The following is a 20,403-nucleotide window of genomic DNA, read 5'->3' as shown; positions in this document are numbered from 1 at the left end:
CATACCAACATGGACTGTTGGGTCTTCAAACAGGTCGGCAAGTTAAATACCGAAAACAAGGGAAAAGGGCCTCCAAGCGAAGACGAGGATGAGCCCCGTCAGCTGAACACTGGGGGTCAGAAACAATTTCCCCCTGAGGTGAGGACAGTGAACATGATATATGTCACTCACATTCCCAAAAGGGAGCGCAAGCGCGCACTTCGGGACGTCTATGCCATAGAGCCTGTCGTCCCCAAATTCAACCCATGATCAGCCTGTCCAATCACCTTTGATCAAACCCACCCAGTATTCGTCACGAGGGTTCGGCCGCCCTGGTCCTTGATCCAATCATCGACGAATATCACCTCACTCGAGTCCTTATTGATGGAGGAAACAGTCTCAACCTGATATATCAGGACACCATCCGTAAGATGGGGATCAACCCGTCACGAAACAAGCCCAGTCCACACTACCTTTAAAGGTGTGATACCAGGAGTGGAGGCCCGTTGCACGGTCTCAAGCCCAGTCCCCAGACAACTTTCGCAGTGAAGAGTTAATCTTCGACATCGTCCCTTTCCGCAGTGGCTACCATGCACTGCTCGGACAAACTGCCTTCGCCTGCTTTAACGCAGTCCCGCACTATGCTTACTTGAAGCTCAAAATGCCTGGACCTCGTGGCATTATTACAGTCAATGGTAATATGGAGCGCTCACTCCATATTGAAGAGCACATTGCGGCCCTTGTAGTCAAAGTGTATAGCGGCCTCCTCAAGCCGAACAGCTCGCCGACCAATAAAGCCTTTGATTAGCAATTTGGTCTGTGCATAACAATGACAAGTCAACGGATCTGGACCTTGATTAGCAATTTGGCCTCCGCCGACCGCCCCATCAGGTCATGGCTGATGTAGCGCGCGTACATAATTACGCACTGAAAATACCTTGGGTGGCGCTGGAGGCACACTGCAGAATAAGTCCATTATACGTGTTGACCATAATTGGACCACATATATCTTTTTCCTTTTAACACAGGTTCATCAAGAGCCCTACTTACAAGATGGTTGTCACAGGAGATCCTTTTAAGGCTAGCATGTCCCAACCATCCAACGATCCTCCCAAAGGACTCACTACTAAGGAGGAAAGGCGCAGACATGCGGCCGGGCATCATTGGAGTTTCTTTTCCGAACTGTGGTTTTTTAGGCCCTGTGATAGACTTTCCCTTATGTAAAATATTTTCCTTTTTTTCTCTGGGCATGTAATATGACCCCCATATTGAACGGCATTGCTTGTAGTCGACATATCAATAAAGATACAAAGGGAACATATGCTTATCACCTCCTTGGTTGGTTTTTTTGGATTCTCTCCTTGTCATCTGCGCCCCCACTTACGATCGACTCGCATACGTGGCTTGACACGGTCTTCATACCAGGGGCTGTCTTCGACCCTGCTAAATTTTTTTAAGTCTGAACTCCCATAGGGAACTCTTCGGCATCCCGGATATTGCATTATATGCACCTGCTTTGAATCATGTCTTTGGTCTATAGTTGGGTTGCGTGTCTCCTATGTTTGCCACCTTACGTTTCGCAAGTTCGGCTAAGATAGTAAAGGGAGAAATGCTGCGATTGTATTTCCGGTTCAACCGGTCAAGTACCTTAGTAGAGAAAGCCGAAAACTGACTGTCATGATAAGCGAGAGCGGATCAGCGATCTGGTGACTCAGTGTTATACTATGAATCATTCGCTCTTTATGCCGTTTTATATGAGGGGCTGGGTTTTTTAATAGCCATGTTGCAAAGGCACCACACTCCGGATTGCCGATCATGCAACGAGGGGCTAAGTACTTAGCGCCACCAATAGACTCTTATGGCTAAAATGAAAGTACTAAATCCACATAGTCTGATTGCCTGGTTCACTTCGCAAGACGCCTCCTACATTGGACCAAGACGTTGGATAAAGTGCGGTCATGTGGTCCCGAATATCCCTGTAGTATCTACATGGGGGATGAAGCCGACGACTGGTAAACTTTCAGACATATTAACAACTAATAGGAGGATAAATTGATAATAAAGCTTAATCATAATTATCACACATTATGAGTTCATTACATAACTCTTACAAACCGGACACAACTACTCAAATATTATTTCCTTGGAGCACTAACCTTCTACAATACGGGCTCCCTCGGGGACCTCGTCGAAGTACCTCTCTGACCAATGGTGCTCCTTGCCCTCAGGTGGCCCTGCGGTGGCAATCTCGATGGCTTTCATCTTCGCCCATTGAACCTTCACATGGGCAAAGGCTATCCGAGCACCCTCAATACAGGATGACCGCTTAAGGGTATCAATCCAAGGAAGCGCCTCCACCAGTTTCTTCATGAGCCCGAAGTGGTTGCTGGGTACCGCTTCGGCCGACCACAGACGGACTATCATGTCCTTCATGGCCAGGCCGGCCACCCTATGCAGCTCGGACAACTGCTTCATCTGGTTGCTCAGGGTCACTGGAAGCTCCAGCGCTAGGTGCTGCGACCAGAACAATTTTTTCCGTCGAGCTCCCCTCTTCGGCTCGGAAGAATGCGGCGGCGTTTGCAATGCTCCTTGGCAAGTCGGCAAAGGCACGTGGAGAACTCCAAACTCTGGTTAGTAAAATATATCTTCTATTGTCATACCTACTCTGCATAATAAAGGCCTTACCAGCCGCAATACGCCCCGCCTCCTGGATCTCCTTGCGAGCATCCTGGGCATTAGCTTGGGCTTCCTTCAGGATCTCACAGGATTTGGTGCTCGGAGGCCTGTTTTGAGTTTGTCTGCTCCAAGGACTCGCATCTAGCAATGGTGTCCTTGACCTCTTTTTCAACCTCACCTACCCGTGCCTCATGTCGTTGGCGGGTGGTCTTCTCGTCCTCTACGCTTTTTGCCGCCTTGTCCACGGCCGCCTTGCTCGCCTCTGCCTCCTTCTTGGCTTCAACAAGAGCGCCTTTGATGGACTCGACCTCATCGGTGCCAACTGCGGGCATAGTTAAAACATTTTTAGTCGGTTTTCAAAAGATCAAAACATCTACACTTGGGGATATATACTCAATGTACGCATACCTTGCGTCTCCTCAAACCGCTTATTAATGCGGAATACCTCTTCATCGACCAGCCGCAGCTTCCAAGTGAGTTCGGAAACTTCGGCGGACTGGGTGCTCGCCGCCCGCAGGGAAGCCTGTTGTACAATAAAATGTCACCTCTCCCGAACACTATGTGATCCTCTATCCGGCTTCTTCAAAACCAGACAGAGTTTCAGGGGCTACTATCTATACACATCCATATCCCTTTATTGAAACAGGTTAATAAATTACATCGCATACCTCAAAGCCCGTTAATAGGCTGGTAAAAGCTTTGTTCAGCCCGCTTCTGGCGGACTGAATCTTCTCAGCCACCACAGCCATCAGGGTTTGGTGCTCCTTCACGACGGAATCATGATGAAGCGCTTCCGTCAAATTATCCGGCGCTTCCGGATTCATGGAGGTCACTGATGACCCACAAGTACAGGGGATCAACTGTAGCTCTTTTCGATAAGTAAGAGTGTCGAACCCAACAAGGAGCAGAAGGAAATGACAAGTAGTTTTCAGTAAGGTAATGTCTGCAAGTGCTAAAACTGTAAGTAGCGATCAGTTTGAGAGCAAGATAATTTGTAACGAGCAAGTTACGATAGTAACAATAAGTATGCAGCAAGGTAGCCCAATACATTTTAGACAAAGGACATGCCAAAATGGTCTCTTATAACAAGCAAAGCGTTCTTGAGGGTACACGAGAATTTCGTCTAGTTACTTTCGTCATGTTGGTTTGATTTGTGTTCGCTACTTTGATAATTTGATATGTGGGTGGACCGGTGCTTAGGTGCTGTTCTTACTTGAACAAACCTCCTACTTCTGATTAACCCTCCCGCAAGCATCCGCAACTACGAGAAAAGTATTAAGAATAAATTCTAACCATAGCATTAAACATTAGGATCCAATCGGCCCCTTACGGAATAGTGCATAAACTGGGGTTTAAGTTTCTATCACTCTCACAACACACCATCTATTTACTACTCCACAATGGATTACCTTAGGCCCAAATATGGTGAAGCGTCATGTAGTCGACGTTCACATGACACCACTAAGGGAATCACAACATACATACTATCAAAATATCGAACACATATCAAATTCACATGATTACTTGCAACATGATTTCTCCCGTGACCTCAAGAACAAAAGTAACTACTCAGAAATAATCTACATGCTCATGATCAGAGGGGTGTTAAATAGCATAATGGATCTGATAATATAATCTTCCACCAAATAAACCATATAGTAATCAACTACAAGATGTAATCAACACTACTAGTCACCCCCTAGCACCAATCTATAGTTTCAGTAACAAGATTGAATACAAGAGATGAACTAGGGTCTGAGATGAGATGGTGCTGACAGTGGCGGAGCTAGATCAACCAGGGAGCCGGGGCAAAATACACTACGCTCTAGTTTATGACTTGGTTTCCCCTACAAATGATGCTTAGCCATACATTTACTGCTATCATTTAAGCAAGAGTCAGTGGCAGAGCCCGGGCAGCTGCCCCGGGTAGCTGGGAGCTAGCTCCGCCACTAGGTGTTGGTGAATATGTTGATGGAGATTGCCCTCCCCAAGATGGGAGAGTTATTGGTGATATTGATGACGATGATTTCCCCCTCCGGGAGGGAAGTTCCCCCGATAGAATCGCTTCGCTAGCGAGCAAAAGTGCTCCTGCCCAAGTTCCGCCTCGAGACGGCGTCGCTCCATCCCGAAAGTCTCCCCCCTTACTTTTTCTAGGTCAAAATGACTTATATACCAGAAGATGGGCACCGGAGGTGGGCTGAGGAGGGCACAACCACCAGGGCGCGCCTGGGCTCCCTGGCGTGCGCAGGTGGGTTGTGCTGACCTGGTGGGTCCCCTCTAGTAGTTATTTGCTCCAATATTTCTTAAATATTCCATAAAAATTCTCCGTGAAGATTCAGCTTGTTTGGAGTTGTGCAGAATAGGTAGCCTGACGTAGCTTTTTCAGGTCCCGATTTCCAGCTGTCAGAATTGTTCCTCCTGGTGTGTACCTTGCAAATTATGAGAGAAAAGGCATTAGAATTACTCCAAAAAAGCAATATTATGGATAAAAATATTATAAATAACAGTAAGAAAACATGATGCAAAATGGACGTATCAGTCGCCGGTGGAGTCCATGCTCCCCCCTCCTTCAAAGGGGGTCGCTCGCCTGATTCCGAAACCGCACGGGTTTCCGGAACAGTGTTCGGCTGGGGCCCGGATTGGTCATGTCCCCCGTCCTCAGTCTTCATGGGGGTTGGCCCTCCCATGTCTTTGGCAGCCGAGGTATTACCCTCTGGCAACGTCCTGACGGCCTCCTGCACCTCTTCATGGCCCAGAGAGGCTCTACGGGACACGACTTCGGTGTCGACCAGAGCGATAGGCGGGGAGGCCCGCGAAGGCGTCTCGCTCTTCACCATCCCTGGCTCCAACGAATTCCCCAGAGACGATGTTTGAGGGAGATCGCGGGCCGGGCTGAAACACACAGTACAATATGTTAAAAACTATAATTATAAATGCCGATGTATGTAAGGCATCTAACGATACTTACGATTCGGCTGGGGGCTTCGACCTGGGGCGGTGCTCGAGGATGACTACGGCATCCGAATCCATGTCGTCCGTGAGGGATACTCTCCCCCTTCTGGATGCCTCTGCTTCCGGGTCTACGGAAGCTGCCCTTTTCTTCCTCCTCCCCTTAGGGGGAGAGTTGCCCTCTTCCTCCTCCTCCTCCTTTTCGTCTTCAACTCCCTTGTGGGAGGAGATGGCTTTGGACTCCCCGTACATAGTGTCCGAGGAGCCTTTTCGACAGGGGCCGTTTTTGGCCTCCTTGCCCTTCTTCTTGGTCTTCTTTTGCGGCGCCTTGTACGACACCAGAACCAGCATCCTTGTTAGTAGAGGATCAACAGGGTTTTCGGGTAGCGGAGCCAGACACTTGATCCGCTCTGCCTTCTTCGTCGAGCCCTATTTCAAATATGAGAGTCTCAATACGCCCCTATGATTCCCGGACTAAGTTATTTTCGGAAACTAATGACTTACCGGAGTGGTTGGGTGAGCACAGTCGTGGCCGATGTCCTTGGTTGTCTCCGTACATGAATTCTGCTTCTGGGCCTTGAAAAGAAGCCTCCAGATATCTTCTTGCGTCATGGTGAAGAATCGCTGGAGGGTCCGTGGCCCTTCTAGATTAAACTCCCACATGTGGAGAGGCCGGTGCTAGCAGGGAAGGGTCCGGCGGAATAGCATCACCTGAACCACATCGGTGAGGTTGGTGTTCCTTTTATGATGTTTTTGATGCGCTTTTGTAGCATCGACACCTCATTAGTTGAACCCCAGTCCAAACCCTTGTTGACCCACAACGCTAGCTGCGTTGGGGGTCCGGATCTAAACTTAGGAGTGGCCACCTAGTTGTCGCTGCGACGTTCGGTGATGTAAAACCACTCCTGCTACCATATTTTCATAGTTTCCACAAAAGCCCCTTTGGGCTGGGTGACGTCGGGAATCTTGCTCAGCATCGCAGCTCCACAGTCTACATGCTCTCCGTCCACCTGCTTTGGTTTCACGTTGAAGAATTTGAGCCAGAGCCCGAAGTGGGGGGAATGCGGAGGAGCACCTCGCACATGACGACAAAGGCCGAGATGTGGAGGAATGAGTTTGGGGATAGATCATGGAAATCTAGCCCATAATAGAACATGAGGCCATGGACGAAAGGGTGAAGTGGAAACCCTAGTCCGCGGAGGAAGTGGGGGATAAATACCACCCTTTGGTCGGGCTCCGGGGTGGGGATGACTAGCTTCTTGGCAGGGATCCTGTACGCGATGTCCATACTCAAGTACCCCGCATCCTGGAGCTCCTTGATGTCCTTCTCCCTAACAGAGGAGGTTGCCCACTTGCCCTGAAAGCTGGATCCGAACATGACTCGAGAGGTTGGTGGCAGTGGGAGGTTTTGAGGCTCAGGGACTAGAGCTCAGGGATAGGGAGGCAGAGGAAGGAAGAAGGCGTGTGTAGGATCGAAAGTATGTCTAGAGGGGGGGGGGTTGATTAGACTACTTGACCAAATAAAAACTTAACCTTTTCCCAATTTTAGTTCTTGGCAGATTTTAACAACTTAGCACAAGTCAAGCAATCTTAGTACAATTCAAGCAAGCATGCAAACAGTATATGGGCAGCGGAAAGTAAAGCATGCAACTTGCAAGAATGTAAATGGGATGAGTTTGGAGGGAGCAAACACAATGTTGACACGGAGATTTTTGGCGTGGTTCCGATAGGTGGTTCTATCGTACATCCACATTTATGGAGACCTCAACCCACGTAGGGTAACGGCTGCGCGAGTCAACGAAGGGCTCCACCCACGAAGGGTCCACGAAGAAGCAACCTTGTCTATCCCACCATGGCCATCGCCCACGAAGGACTTGCCTCACTAGGGTAGATCTTGACGAAGTAGGCGATCTCCTTGCCCTTACAAACTCCTTGGTTCAACTCCACAATCTTGACGGAGGCTCCCAAGTGACACCTAACCAATCTAGGAGACCCCACTCTCCAAAAGGTAATATATGGTGCATTGATGATGAACTCCTTGCTCTTGTGCTTCAAATGATAGTCTCCCCAACACTCAACTCTCTCTCACAGATTTAGCTACGGTGGAAAGATGATTTGAGTGGAAAGAAACTTGGGGAAGGCTAGAGACCAAGGTTCTTGTGGTTGGATTGGAATATCTTGGTCTCAACACATGAGTAGGTGGTTCTCTCTCAGAAAATGAATGATGGAAGTGTAGGCACGTTCTGACGGCTCTCCTAACGAATGAAGAATGGGTGGAGGGGTATATATAGCCTCCACACAAAATCTAACTGTTACACATAGATTCCCAAACTCGGTGAGACCGAATGGTAAAACTCGGTCAGACCGATTCAGGTCAAAATATTAATGTTAGGCTTTTCGGTGGGACCGACTTAGTCATCTCGGTGAGACTGATATGCTAGGGTTAGGGCATAACTTAATCTCGGTGTGACCGATAACATAAAATTGGTGGGACCAATTTCAGCAATAGGCACATAGAGAGTTGGTCAGGAAAACTCGGTGGGACCGATTCACTCGCTTCAATGAGACCGAAGTGTTACAAAAAGGAAATAGTGAATTTGCATTGCAGACTCGATGGGACAGATTTGCTCATTTCGGTTGGACAAAAATGTTATAAAAAGGAAACAGTGAGTTTGCAAACCCATCTCGGTGAGACCGAGATCCCTATCAATGAGACTGAAGTGACTAGGGTTTGTGGCAGTGGCTATGTCAAATGAAACTCGGTGGCGCCGGATAGATCAAACCGGTGGGGCCGAATTTGACTTTTAGGTTTAGGACATATTTGGAAATGAGAAAGTGGTTGAGGGTTTTGGAGCATATCACTAAGCATTTTGAGCAAGTAAGACATTAAGCAACACCTCATCCCCTTTTAATAGTATTGGCTTTCCTATGGACTCAATGTGATCTTGGATCACTAAAATGAAAATGTAGAGTCTTGAGCTTGTTGCCAATATGTGTCCTTAGCATTTTAAGGGGACCACATCTCTAGTCCATGTCATGCCAATCATTGAACTTTCTGAAATAATCATCGTGAAAGAGCATTAGTTCAATGAACTATATGTTTTTAAGAATTACCAAAACCACCCAGGGATTAGTTGCACTTTCAATCTCCCCCTTTTAGGTAATTGATGACAACATATAGATCAAAGCTTCAACAAATGATAATGAGAGTGAAATACATTATCACTTTGAGAAGTATGTGATAATTAAGAGCTCCCCCTAAATTTGTGCATTAACTAAAATTTGCTTCTGAATGCAAATGCACAAATAAATAGGATCATGGCTTACTATTCCATGTCACATACATCTTGGTGGAGTGCTCGAAATGATAAGAAATAAGAACAAGCACTCATCACCAAGGCAAAGTGAATGATCATTCAAGAGATAGATAATGTCACCATTCAAGCACAAGCATTAAGCATAGTATGATCAAACACATGATCATATAAATTATCTCACACACACAGACATAAGTTATCTCAAACAAAGCAAACGAGTAGCAAAAATGAAGCAAATCTCTCTCTCTCTCCAAAGCCTATGATCTACACACTTTCTCCCTCTTTGACAACAAGTTATCAAAAAGCTCAAAAGTGCATAGTGCTATGCGTCTCTCTAGGCTTGATCTTCGATAGGAGGTGTTGAGATGACTCCAAGGACAAAAGCATCAGTGGAAGATGTTGGAGCTTGAGGAGTTGCCAATGGAGGGGCAACTGGAGCTGTGGGAGCTGTGGCTGCAGGTGCTGAAGCTGTTGCTCTTGTGTCTGGCACTATCACTACTGCAGACCTCTATCCTCTAGGCATAGTATGGAAGACCTGTGTAGTTGCTTTGCCCTTCCTCTCCTTATCTTATTCTTGGAGCTCTTCAACTGCTGTCTGAATCTCATTTACCTTCAATTCAAGATCATAGAATTTGGTTTTGGTGATCCTCTCCAAGCTCTCCTGGTTCTGAGTCAGGGTGGCCAGTCCTTTCTCAGTCCTCAAGGTTGCTTGAATCATATATCCAAGTTGGTCTTTCTTTGACTTGAGGAATACTTCGGAAGCTTCTGCAGCACTGGGCATCTTTGCTGCTTTCTCTGCTTTGGCTTTCTATCTCTTTTCTTGTGTCTCTAGGGAAGTTGGATCCTCACCTGTCATGACAACAGTGTTGTCCTCAAAGTCTAGCTGCAAAGGCAGATGCTCTTTGTCCAACAGGTAAACTCCCTTGGGCATCTTGGAATTGATCAACATTTGAATGTGTGGTGCATACCCACATGACCACTTCTGGTCAGCAGTTGTCCTCTTGATTGTCTCTACAATCAGGCTCATGACTTTAAACTTCTGTGGCAAATCAAACATCTGAAGAAGATTGATGGAATGGCCTCTGATCATCATGTGATCTCTTGATTTGGGAAACAAAGTGTGCCTCAATATAGTGTTCATGGTGGCCAGACCAGACATCAAGTAGTATACTGGCCCAAGCTTGTGTGTCTCCAAAGTTTGTCAGGTATTTCCTTGTACATGTTTGCCATAGAGTTGTGGTCTTTCTTCTTTTCAGCATAGACATCAATGTCCTTCTCATGCTCTTTGGGTGCCTTGATGAGCTTTGCCCACTCATCTACTATTGACTGCTATCTGGTTCCCCTAATCATCCACACAATCTTTCCATCTGGATAAAAATGAGTTGTTGAGTAGAATTGCATTATGAGCTCATCATTCCACCTGGTCAACTTCTGACCCACAAATTTGTCAACTCCATTTAGGTTGAAGCTCTCATGCACTCCTGGAAAGTGGTTTTCATTAGCATCAATGTACTTCCAGTCAACCCACTTCATGTCACTGACAATGGGTTTCTTGTCAAGCATAACTGTTTCATAGAAATCTTGCTGTTCTTTGGTGTGGAATCTGTAGTCCACAGCTGTCCTTCTTCTCATTGCATATGGATCATCTTGTCTCCATAGTCTGAGACTTGCATCTTTCCTTTCCTTCATATTCTCAACCACTTGATGATTGTCATCATGGTCTGGAATCTTTGGTTTGAGATTCCTAAGCACTTGGGCTTCAGCTTCTTCTTCCTCAACTTCAGGCACTGGGGCCTTGCTCTTTTCTGCAGCTGGTATGTTCCTGGTGCTTCTCTTTGGAGTTGTCTTGGAGGCTTGAGCTAGAGCTTTGGGGGCTGTCTTGGGCTTTGAAGGAGCTGCCCCAGACTTGATGGCATCCCCCATCAGCTTCTGTGACTTAGAAGGAGGTGCTTGAGCAGCAACCTCTTCTTCTTCTTCCTTACTAGCAGAGTCTCTCCTCATGGAAGGATTTCCAATCACCCTAGCAGTGGTTTTCCTAACTCTCTTCTTCCCTTCTTCACCTGATTTTTGCTCAAGAGTGAATGTCATGGTCTCTTGTGTAGTTCCCCTGGCCTTAGACATAGGCACTCTCATGGCAGGTGCCTTCTTGTGCTGTCCTGGCTTGGTGGAAGCAGCATCACCATATTATTTCTTCACCACTTTCTTCTTTGAGCTGACTTCCTCAAGCTCAAAATCTTCATCCTCAGAGTCCGATGTTTTCTTGTTCTTCTGCCTAGTTGCTACCTTAGGAAGATTGCTTGGTGTGCTCCTGCTACCTTCCTCATAGCTTCCAGAGGGACTACTGCCCTCACTCAAGTCCATCTGCTCCTCTGACTTGTTCTGACTGTCACTTTGATCAGACATTCTGCACAATAACCTGAGAGCTAACCCTGTCAATAGTTGTAGATGAGATAGAGTGTATGAGCATCACAAAGTGCAGAGTTTTTTTTGCAAAAAAATGAGTTAAAAACTTAGTTTAGTTTTCTACAGGAAGCATTTCGGAGCTACCGGTTTGTAAAACTCGGTGACACCGAAGCAACTTTGGAGTCTAAACATGTGGAATTGGTCAGACCAAGACATAGTTCAGTGACTCTGAGTTTGGTAGGGTTTATCAAAGTCCTGATATGGTCACAACGATTTGTAACTTTCGGTCAGACCGAAAATCACTTATGCATTGGCCTAAGCCAAATCGGTGGGACCGATTCCTACAATTTGGTCGGTCCGAGATGGGTCCAGCGGAAACCTAATCCTAAATTTTCAACTCAAAACTAATCTAGAGGATGATTTCTATGGATAGATCAATCTCATACTTGGAAAGAAACTTGGAATTGCCTTTGTGCTAGGAATAAGGGTTAAAAGAAAGCACAAAGAATTGATCTCATACCCTATCTTGGCGATGATCTTGCTATGGCGGCAATGGAGGGTAGGATTTCCGTTTATAGTGGCGAAGACCAGCGGCAAGATGTCACTGGCGATGAGGAGACTATCCGGAGACCCGAGACGGTAGAGCAGGACCCATGCGGGCGAATAGGTTTTGGGGAGTTTTCCAAAATTTGACCCGTCGGTATATATATCCTAGCACTATCGGTGTCACTAAGTGGAACAACTCGGTGGCACCGAGATGCAGAATCGCAAGCGGTTACTGCAACTCAGTGAGACTGAAAAGTTGTAATCGGTTGCACCGAGATTGAAAGCGTGATCAACCCAGTGAACTCGGTGTGACCGAAATGGAGGAGTCGGTCAGACCCAAAATACACACAGAGGTTTTGGAAGTTTTATGTCTATGACAAATCGGGACTCTGAGTGCTCCTCACACAGAGGGTTTGAATTTGACTTAGATTGAACTTTGTGATGTAGCATGAATAGAGTTTGAAAAGAGAAACGCATAGATATCTAGAGGGAGTTCTTAGGCATTCTTGTCCATCCATTTGGCAAAAGAAGAAAATCCAAACAATCAAAGAAACAAATGGATGTCCTCGAATGAGAAAATATGCAGCCAGCATGCTCAAATAATAAAATGGCAAATGAAATATGTGGCAAAGCATGAACAATCACTCTAGCATCTATCAAGCAATTGGCGATGACTAGGTCATCTATATATGAGTATGTTGACTTAGAGTCAAATGAGAACATTTGATCATAGGTCATACTCATTGTTTAAGCACAAGTGGGGTTACCACTTTTACATAAAGCATTGTTGTGTTCACACCATTAGAGTTGCTTTAGCTCAATTCTTAGAGTAAAGCTCCCCTAGATGTGTGTTCCATATGCCGAGCCAAAGGGCAGAACTTCAGTGCGTGATCGTAGTATGTCACCTCGTCTCGTCCTCGCAGCATCCCGAGCCCTTTGATTTGATCCAGTGAGTGACGTTACGAGCAGAAGCCTCGCCCAGATGAGGGAAGCCTAGGAGAGCCGTCGACTCCAACTATCGTCCATGTAAGTGGTGAACCAACAGGTCGCTCCTTTAGTTGAAGTATCGGGCCCCTTTTTCGTCTCCCTCCTATTTGGTTGGAAGTTTCCTGCTCAAGTTGAGAAAGCAAGGGCTGACCGGACTGCCTTCCAGACTTAGCAGGTAATGAAGCTGCTGACGAGGGAGGAAATGTCCGTTGAAAATAAAGCGGTGGATAATCATCTTTCTTAGAGGTACTAAATACAACTCCATGAATGAGCAAAATGAAGGTTGCGTTAATTTTTGAAAGAGAGGGGAGAAATCAATCACACAAGCTCAGACATCTCGAACTCAGAAACTACCCTTCTATCCCACCCTGCTCCTCCGGCTGGCTCCAAGGGTGATGAGTCTGATGGTGGCTCAGATGTTTCTCTTCCTGATCGGCTCCATAATGGGTATGGGGAGTCTGATCCCACCTCAAGACACAGTAGTCAACTGCTTCACTCCTACGCATTATCCTTTCTTTGAAAGGCAAGATTAGGGAGCCAATTGAGTGAACAGACGAAGTAGCTTGCTTTGTACCCCTTTAATAAGAAGCATAAGACCTAAAGGGTTTTGCCCCAACTTGGACCCAGGGAAACCAAAGAAGAGCTAGTTTCGCCCTGTTTCAAAACTGGAATTGGCACAATATCACGTCATGTGAGCAGACTTCTTCGTTAAGCAAGCAGGGAATGCGCGCTACAACTAACTGCTGAAAAACGCACAACTCTATTCAATAAGCTGGCTCTTTAAGGGAAGATAGGGCATCTCCTGCTACAATTCATTGCTGGAAGAGACCGCTAGATTTCTTTTTCATAGTTCAGATATCCATAGACATAAAGTGAAGCACACACATGATGATGTACCCATGTTCTTGCTCAAGATTGAGCTTTCCAAGCGTAACTTCTCATGAGTATTTAAAAGTTATCAATGATCTTATAAAGTAGTTTCATGAGATAACTTAAGAGTTTTTAGTTGTTTAGTTAGGTGCTCAATCTCCTTCTTATTGTTGTCACTCATTTCATCTTTATTAGCATGATTAATAGCATTTTCATCATAGTATTCTTCACTAGAGTTGTTAACAAGTAAATCATCATCACCTAGCAAGTCATCTTCAGCACTATTGAAATCAACATACTCAGGGTGTGTTACCTTGGGGCCTTTAGCCCTGAAGCATCTTCCAATTCCTTCATTGGGTGAGTCAAATATGTCATTGGAGTTGGTTGACACAAGTGCTAAACCGGCAACACCTTCATCATGAGTATATTCGGAGTCGGAGTGATAACTTCTCTCAGAGTGATGGTCGGAGTCGGAGCCAGATACCCATTCACCAACATGAACTTGATGTCTTCATTTTGTGTAGCTCCTTGATGACTTGTCCTTCCTATCCAAATCCTTGCTTCTTCGAGAGGTTCTTCGTTCATAACGATCATCTCTACTCCTTCTCTCTCTTGGAGGTGATTCTTCCCTTTTGCTTCTCCTTTTAGGTGAGACTTCTCTTCTTTTGTAGGGATTAGTACACTCATTGGAGTAGTGTCTGGGTCTTCCACAATTGTAGCAATTTCGCTCTCGACTAGATGATCTTTTGTCATTGTAGGACCTTGACTTGGAACTTCTTTCCTTGCTTATACTCTTGTAGAATTTGTTGAAGTTCTTCACCATCAAGCTCAATTCTTCATTGAAGGCTTGTTTCTCATTTGATAATGTAGCAGTATCACATGAGGCTTTTTAAGCACCACTAGAATTGTTGTGAAGCTCTTCTTTGTCCTTGAGTGACATCTCATGAGCAACAATTCTACCAGTGATTTCGGTTGGCTTGAGATCTTTACAGTTTGGCATCATTTGGATCAAAGTGCACACGGTATCATATTTTCCATCCAAGGCTCTCAAGATCTTCTTGATGATGAATTTGTCGGTCATCTATTCACTTCCTCAGCGGGCAATCTCATTTGTGATGAGAGCAAGCCTAGAGTACATTTCAGTGACACCTTCACCATCCTTCATTTTGAACTTGTCAAGTTGACTTTGAAGCACATACAACTTGGATTCCTTGAGGGAGTCGGTACCTTCTTACAAATCAATCAAAGTATCCCAAATTTCCTTTGCATTCTCAAGACTGCTGATTTTGTTGAACTCTTCGGGGCACAATCCGTTGAAGAGGATATTGCAAGATTGAGCATTGTATTGCAGCATCTTCAGTCCTTCTTTGGTAGCTTCACAATTTGGTTCTCTCCCATCAAGTAATTCACCTCGCTAACCAATACACACAATAGCCCAAACGGCGGGGTTATGTCCAAGAATATGCATTTTCATCTTGTGCTTCCAACTAGCAAAATTTGTACCATCAAAGTAAGGACCTCTACGGTGGTAATTTCCCTCACTAGATGCCATACCCTCCTAGGTTGTGAAACCAAGGCTATGATCACCAAAGCTATGGAAATAAAGGCAAATGGAGACCAAAGCTCTGATACCACTTGTAAGATCGAAAGTATGTCTAGAGGGGGGGTGATTAGACTACTTGACCAAATAAAACTTAACCTTTTCCTAATTTTAGTTCTTGGCAGATTTTAGCAACTTAGCACAAGTCAAGCAATCTCAATACAATTCAAGCAATCATGCAAAGAGTATATGGGCAGCGGAAAGTAAAGCATGCAACTTGCAAGAAAGTAAATGGGAGGAGTTTGGAGGGAGCAAACGCAATGTTGACAAGTGTGGTTCCGATAGGTGGTTCTATCGTACATCCACGTTGATGGAGACTTCAACTCACGAAGGATAACGGTTGCGCGAGTCCATGGATGGCTCCACCCATGATGGGTCCACGAAGAAGCAACCTTGTATATCCCACCATGGCCATCGCCCACGAAGGAGTTGCCTCACTAGGGTAGATCTTCATGAAGTAGGCGATCTCCTTGCCCTTACAAGCTCCTTGGTTCAACTCCACAATTTTGACGGAGGCTCCCAAGTGACACCTAACCAATCTAGGAGACACCACTCTCCAAAAGGTAATAGATGGTGTGTTGTTGATGAACTCCTTGCTCTTGTGCTTCAAATGATAGTCTCCCCAACAATCAACTCTCTCTCACAGATTTAGCTATGGTAGAAAGATGATTTGAGTGGAAAGCAACTTGGGGAAGGCTATAGATCAAGATTCTTGTGGTTGGATTGGAATATCTTGGTCTCAACACATGAGTAGGTGGTTCTCTCTCAGAAAATGAATGTTGGAAGTGTAGGCACGTTCTGATGGCTCTCCTCATGAATGAAGAATGGGTGGAGGGGTATATATAGCCTCGACACAAAATCTAACCGTTACACACAGATTCCCAAACTCGATGAGACCGCATGGTACAACTCGGTCATATCGATTCATGTCAAAATATGAATGTTAGGCTTTTCGGTGCGACCGACTTAGTCATCTCGGGTAGACCGATATGCTAGGGTTAGGGCATAACGTAATATCGGTGTGACCAATCGCATAAACTCAGTGGGACCAATTTCAGCAATAGGTACATAGAGAGTTGGTCAGGAAAACTCGGTGAGACTGATTCGCTCACTTTGGTGAGACCGAAGTGTTACAAAAAGGAAATAGTGAATTTGCATTGCAGACTTGGTAGGACCGATTTGCTCATTTCGGTTGGATCGAAATGTTACAAAAAGGAAACAATGAGTTTGCAATCCCATCTCGGTGGGACCGAGATCCCTATCGGTGAGACCGAAGTGACTAGGGTTTGTGGCAGTGGTTGTGTGAAATGAAACTTGGTGGCGCCGGATATATCAAATTGGTGGGACCGAATTTGTCTTTTAGGTTTAGGACATATGTAGAAATGAGAAAGTGGTTGACGGTTTTGGTGCATACCACTAAGCATTTTGAGCAAGTAAGCCATTAAGCAACACCTCATCCCCTTTTATAGTATTGGCTTTCCTATGGACTCAATGTGATCTTGAATCACTAAACTGAGAGTGTAGAGTCTTGAGCTTGTTGCCAATATGTGTCCTTAGCATTTTGAGGGGTCCACATCTCTAGTCTATGCCATGCCAATCATTGAACTTTCTGAAATGACCATATTGAAAGAGCATTAGTTCAATGAACTATATGTTGCTAAGAATTACCAAAACCACGCAAGGATTAGTAGCACTTTCAGCGGGGGATAGAAAAGATGAATCTTTACCCGTTTATATAAGCCACGAATAACAAGCGCCCACTTCCCGAGCCTTAAAACCTCGTCTGTCTGGATGTGGGTATGCACCGCAGTCGGTTGGATTACCCAGATTTCATTGATATGCAATCCCGTGTTAAGTGGGCATGATCTCTGTTTTTACAGGATGTGCCAATGAGGCGTAGCCTCGAAACATGGAACACGGGGGTGAAAACGGTTCAAAAGGTTGAAAGGTCAAGTCTGACGCTTCACCGGAAAAGTTGTCAGTAAAAGACACTATTCTCCTTTTTTTATATATCCTGCCTTCGTGGCTAAGGGTTGTGTTTATTGTGTAAGGCCAGATACAAATCTTTTATAGAGGAAAGCCAATGTGTATTCTTTAAAGAACCCGCCTTGCAATGCCGAAGACAATCTGAACACCGAGTATATCATCATTGAAGACTGGTTCAGGGGCTACTGTGGGAGTCCTGGAGTAGGGGGTCCTCGGGTGTCCGGTCTATTGATGTGGGCCGGACTAATGGGCCGTCAAGATACAAGAAAGAAGATTATCCCTCGTGTCCGGTGGGGACTCTCACATGCGTGGATGGCAAGTATAGGTGTCCGGATATATTGTTCGTTCCTGTAAAACCGACTTTGTAAAACTCTAATTCCCTCCCGTGTCTATATAAACCGGAGGGTTAGGTCGGAGGCAGGATCACAACATTTCTAGGCTAGCTATCTAAGGTTGGCCGAATTGATCTCGTGGTAAATCAACTCTTGTAACCCCTATACCCTCAAATATAATCAAGCAGGAGTAGGGTTTTACCTCCATTAAGAGGGCCCAAACCTGGGTAAACACTGTGTCCCTTCTCCATTGTTACTATCGATCCTCAGATGCACATCTTGGGCCCCCTTACCCGAGATCTGCCGGTTTTGACACCGACACCGGCAAACTCACAACCAAAGACTCGGGCAAAAGCCCACGAAGCGAGGATGATGACGATCCCCACAGGCTGAATAGTGGAGGTCAGAAACCCTTCCCTTCCGAGGTTAAGACGATAAATATGATATACGGAACCCACATACCGAAGAAGGAGAGGAAGCGAGCGCTATCGGATGTATACTCCGTTGAGCCAGTAGCATCGAAGTTCAACCCATGGTCAGCTTGCCCGATTACGTTCGATAGCAGGGATCATCCCACCAGCATATGCCATGGAGGGTCAGCAGCCCTAGTGCTAGACACCATCATCGATGGATTCCACCTCACTAGAGTCCTAATGGACGGAGGGAGCAGCCTCAACCTGATATACGACGATACAGGGAGGAAAATTGGGATCGATCCATCAAGGATTAAACCTAGTAACACCACCTTCAAGGGGGTCATTCCAGGAATGGAGGCCCACTGCACGGGCACTGTGACGCTTGAAGTAGTGTTCGGATCTCCGGATAACTTACGAAGCGAGGACTTGATCTTTGATATTGCACCTTTTCATAGTGGCCATCATGCCCTCCTCGGCTGAACAACGTTCGCCAAATTCAATGTCGTTCCACATTATGCGTACCTCAAATTGAAGATGCCTGGTCCTTCGGGCGTCATAACTATCAACGACAACACAGAATGCTCACTTCGAACCGAAGAACACACTGCAGCCCTAGCGGCCGAAGACCACACTGGTCCATATAGGCCTGGATGCCGACCCGCCGTAAGGGTGGGTGAAAATAGTAAACAGGTTCGAACCCGTTCCCCGTCATGGGAACCCGCATGCGTTCGCCGCAAATAGGGATACGCGCCCCACGACATGCCCACATTCTTCACACTCCACGTGCCTCATCAGCACAACTTCACACTCAAAATACCATGGGCAGCCGTGAGGCATACAGTAATCCAAAGTGCATGTTTAGTTAAGACGAACTTCCGAATTACCTCGTCTTCGGACGACCCGGGGACCAATTCCGGATACCCCCAATCTTAAAGCTCCATGGGTAGGGTCCTCGCCCATCAAGGTATCATGGAAGGTCCAAATCCCCACCTATCAGAAGCAAAGGCGCAGACATGCAGCAGGGAACAATGAATGCTTCAATTCATGCATCAAGGCCCTGCGTCAATCTTTACTTTGGAAATTTTCTTTCTCTCTTACAAGTACTGCCTTTGCAGTTTGAATCGTATGGTTAGACGCCCTGAGCTTATGAGAAATAATAAAAATACCTTTTATGGTGTTCGGATATTCGCATCCTACGACTTGTTTATTCCATTTTTGATGTTCTCCTCGCTCTTCGAACAGCCCGCCATGACAACTTATTATTTAGTCAAGAGTTCGATTTATATATCAGCTCAATATCTTCAAGTCCGGCACCACTTTCTGCTAGGTGTTCGGCGTCTCAGATATTGCACTATATGCATCTGTTTTGAACTATGTCTTGGGTTAAAAGTTGGGTTGCCGGGCTCCTGTGCTTGCCCCTTATGTTCCGCATGTTCGGCTAAGAGGGCAAAGGGAGAACCCCTGCAATTGTACTTCTGGTTTGCCCGGTCAAGTACCTCAGGAGGAAAGCCCAAAACTGACTGTCATAGTAAGCACGAACGGGTCCATGATACGATGTCGAGGTTTGACTCTAAAAATCATTGGCTATTTCGCCCTCTCACATGAAGGGTCTATCTTAACACAAACCATGTGATCGGAAAGGGCATATTTTGATCCCTAAGTACATCACAATACACCGGGTGGCTAGTCCCTAGTCCCCGCCATCAAGCTCCTAAGGCTAAGTGAAAGCAGTATAACCGAATAGTCTGATTGCCTAGTTTCGCTCCCGCACTACCGCCTCCAGGCACCAAGACATTGGCTAAGGGCATAGTGCAGAGATGAAACACCCCTTGTGATATTCACTTGGGGGCTGAAGCCGATGACTGGTAGCAATCAGAATAAACATACGACCAAACATGAGTCAAAATTAAATCATGACAATATAAAACAAGTCAAGTGGATGCACTATAAAGCATAAGATCCAATTAGTACAAACTTGACACAAGTACTCAAACATTACAACCTTTGAGCACTGGTCCTCTATCGCCCATGCTCCGGTCATCACCTACGAGAAGTATGCTCGGGGTAGCGATGCTCCTTCCCCTAGGACGAAGGACCAGTGGCCATCTCCATTTGATTAATCCTTAGCTAATGAACCATGGTCTTTGCAAACGCGAGCCTCGTCCCCTCAAGGCACGCTGACCACTTCATGGCATCAATCTAGAGCGGCACCGCCCGCAGCTTCTGCACAAGGCCGAAGTAGGTGTCCGGAATGGGTTCGGCCAGCCACAGGCTAACACAGAGGTCCTTTAAGGCTAGCTCCGACATCCGATGCATCTCCATTAGCTGCTTCATTTGATTAT

Source organism: Triticum aestivum, chromosome 6B, assembly GCF_018294505.1.
Source record: "Triticum aestivum cultivar Chinese Spring chromosome 6B, IWGSC CS RefSeq v2.1, whole genome shotgun sequence".
NCBI classification, from domain to species: Eukaryota; Viridiplantae; Streptophyta; class Magnoliopsida; order Poales; family Poaceae; genus Triticum; species Triticum aestivum.
This window is presented reverse-complemented; position numbering follows the sequence as displayed.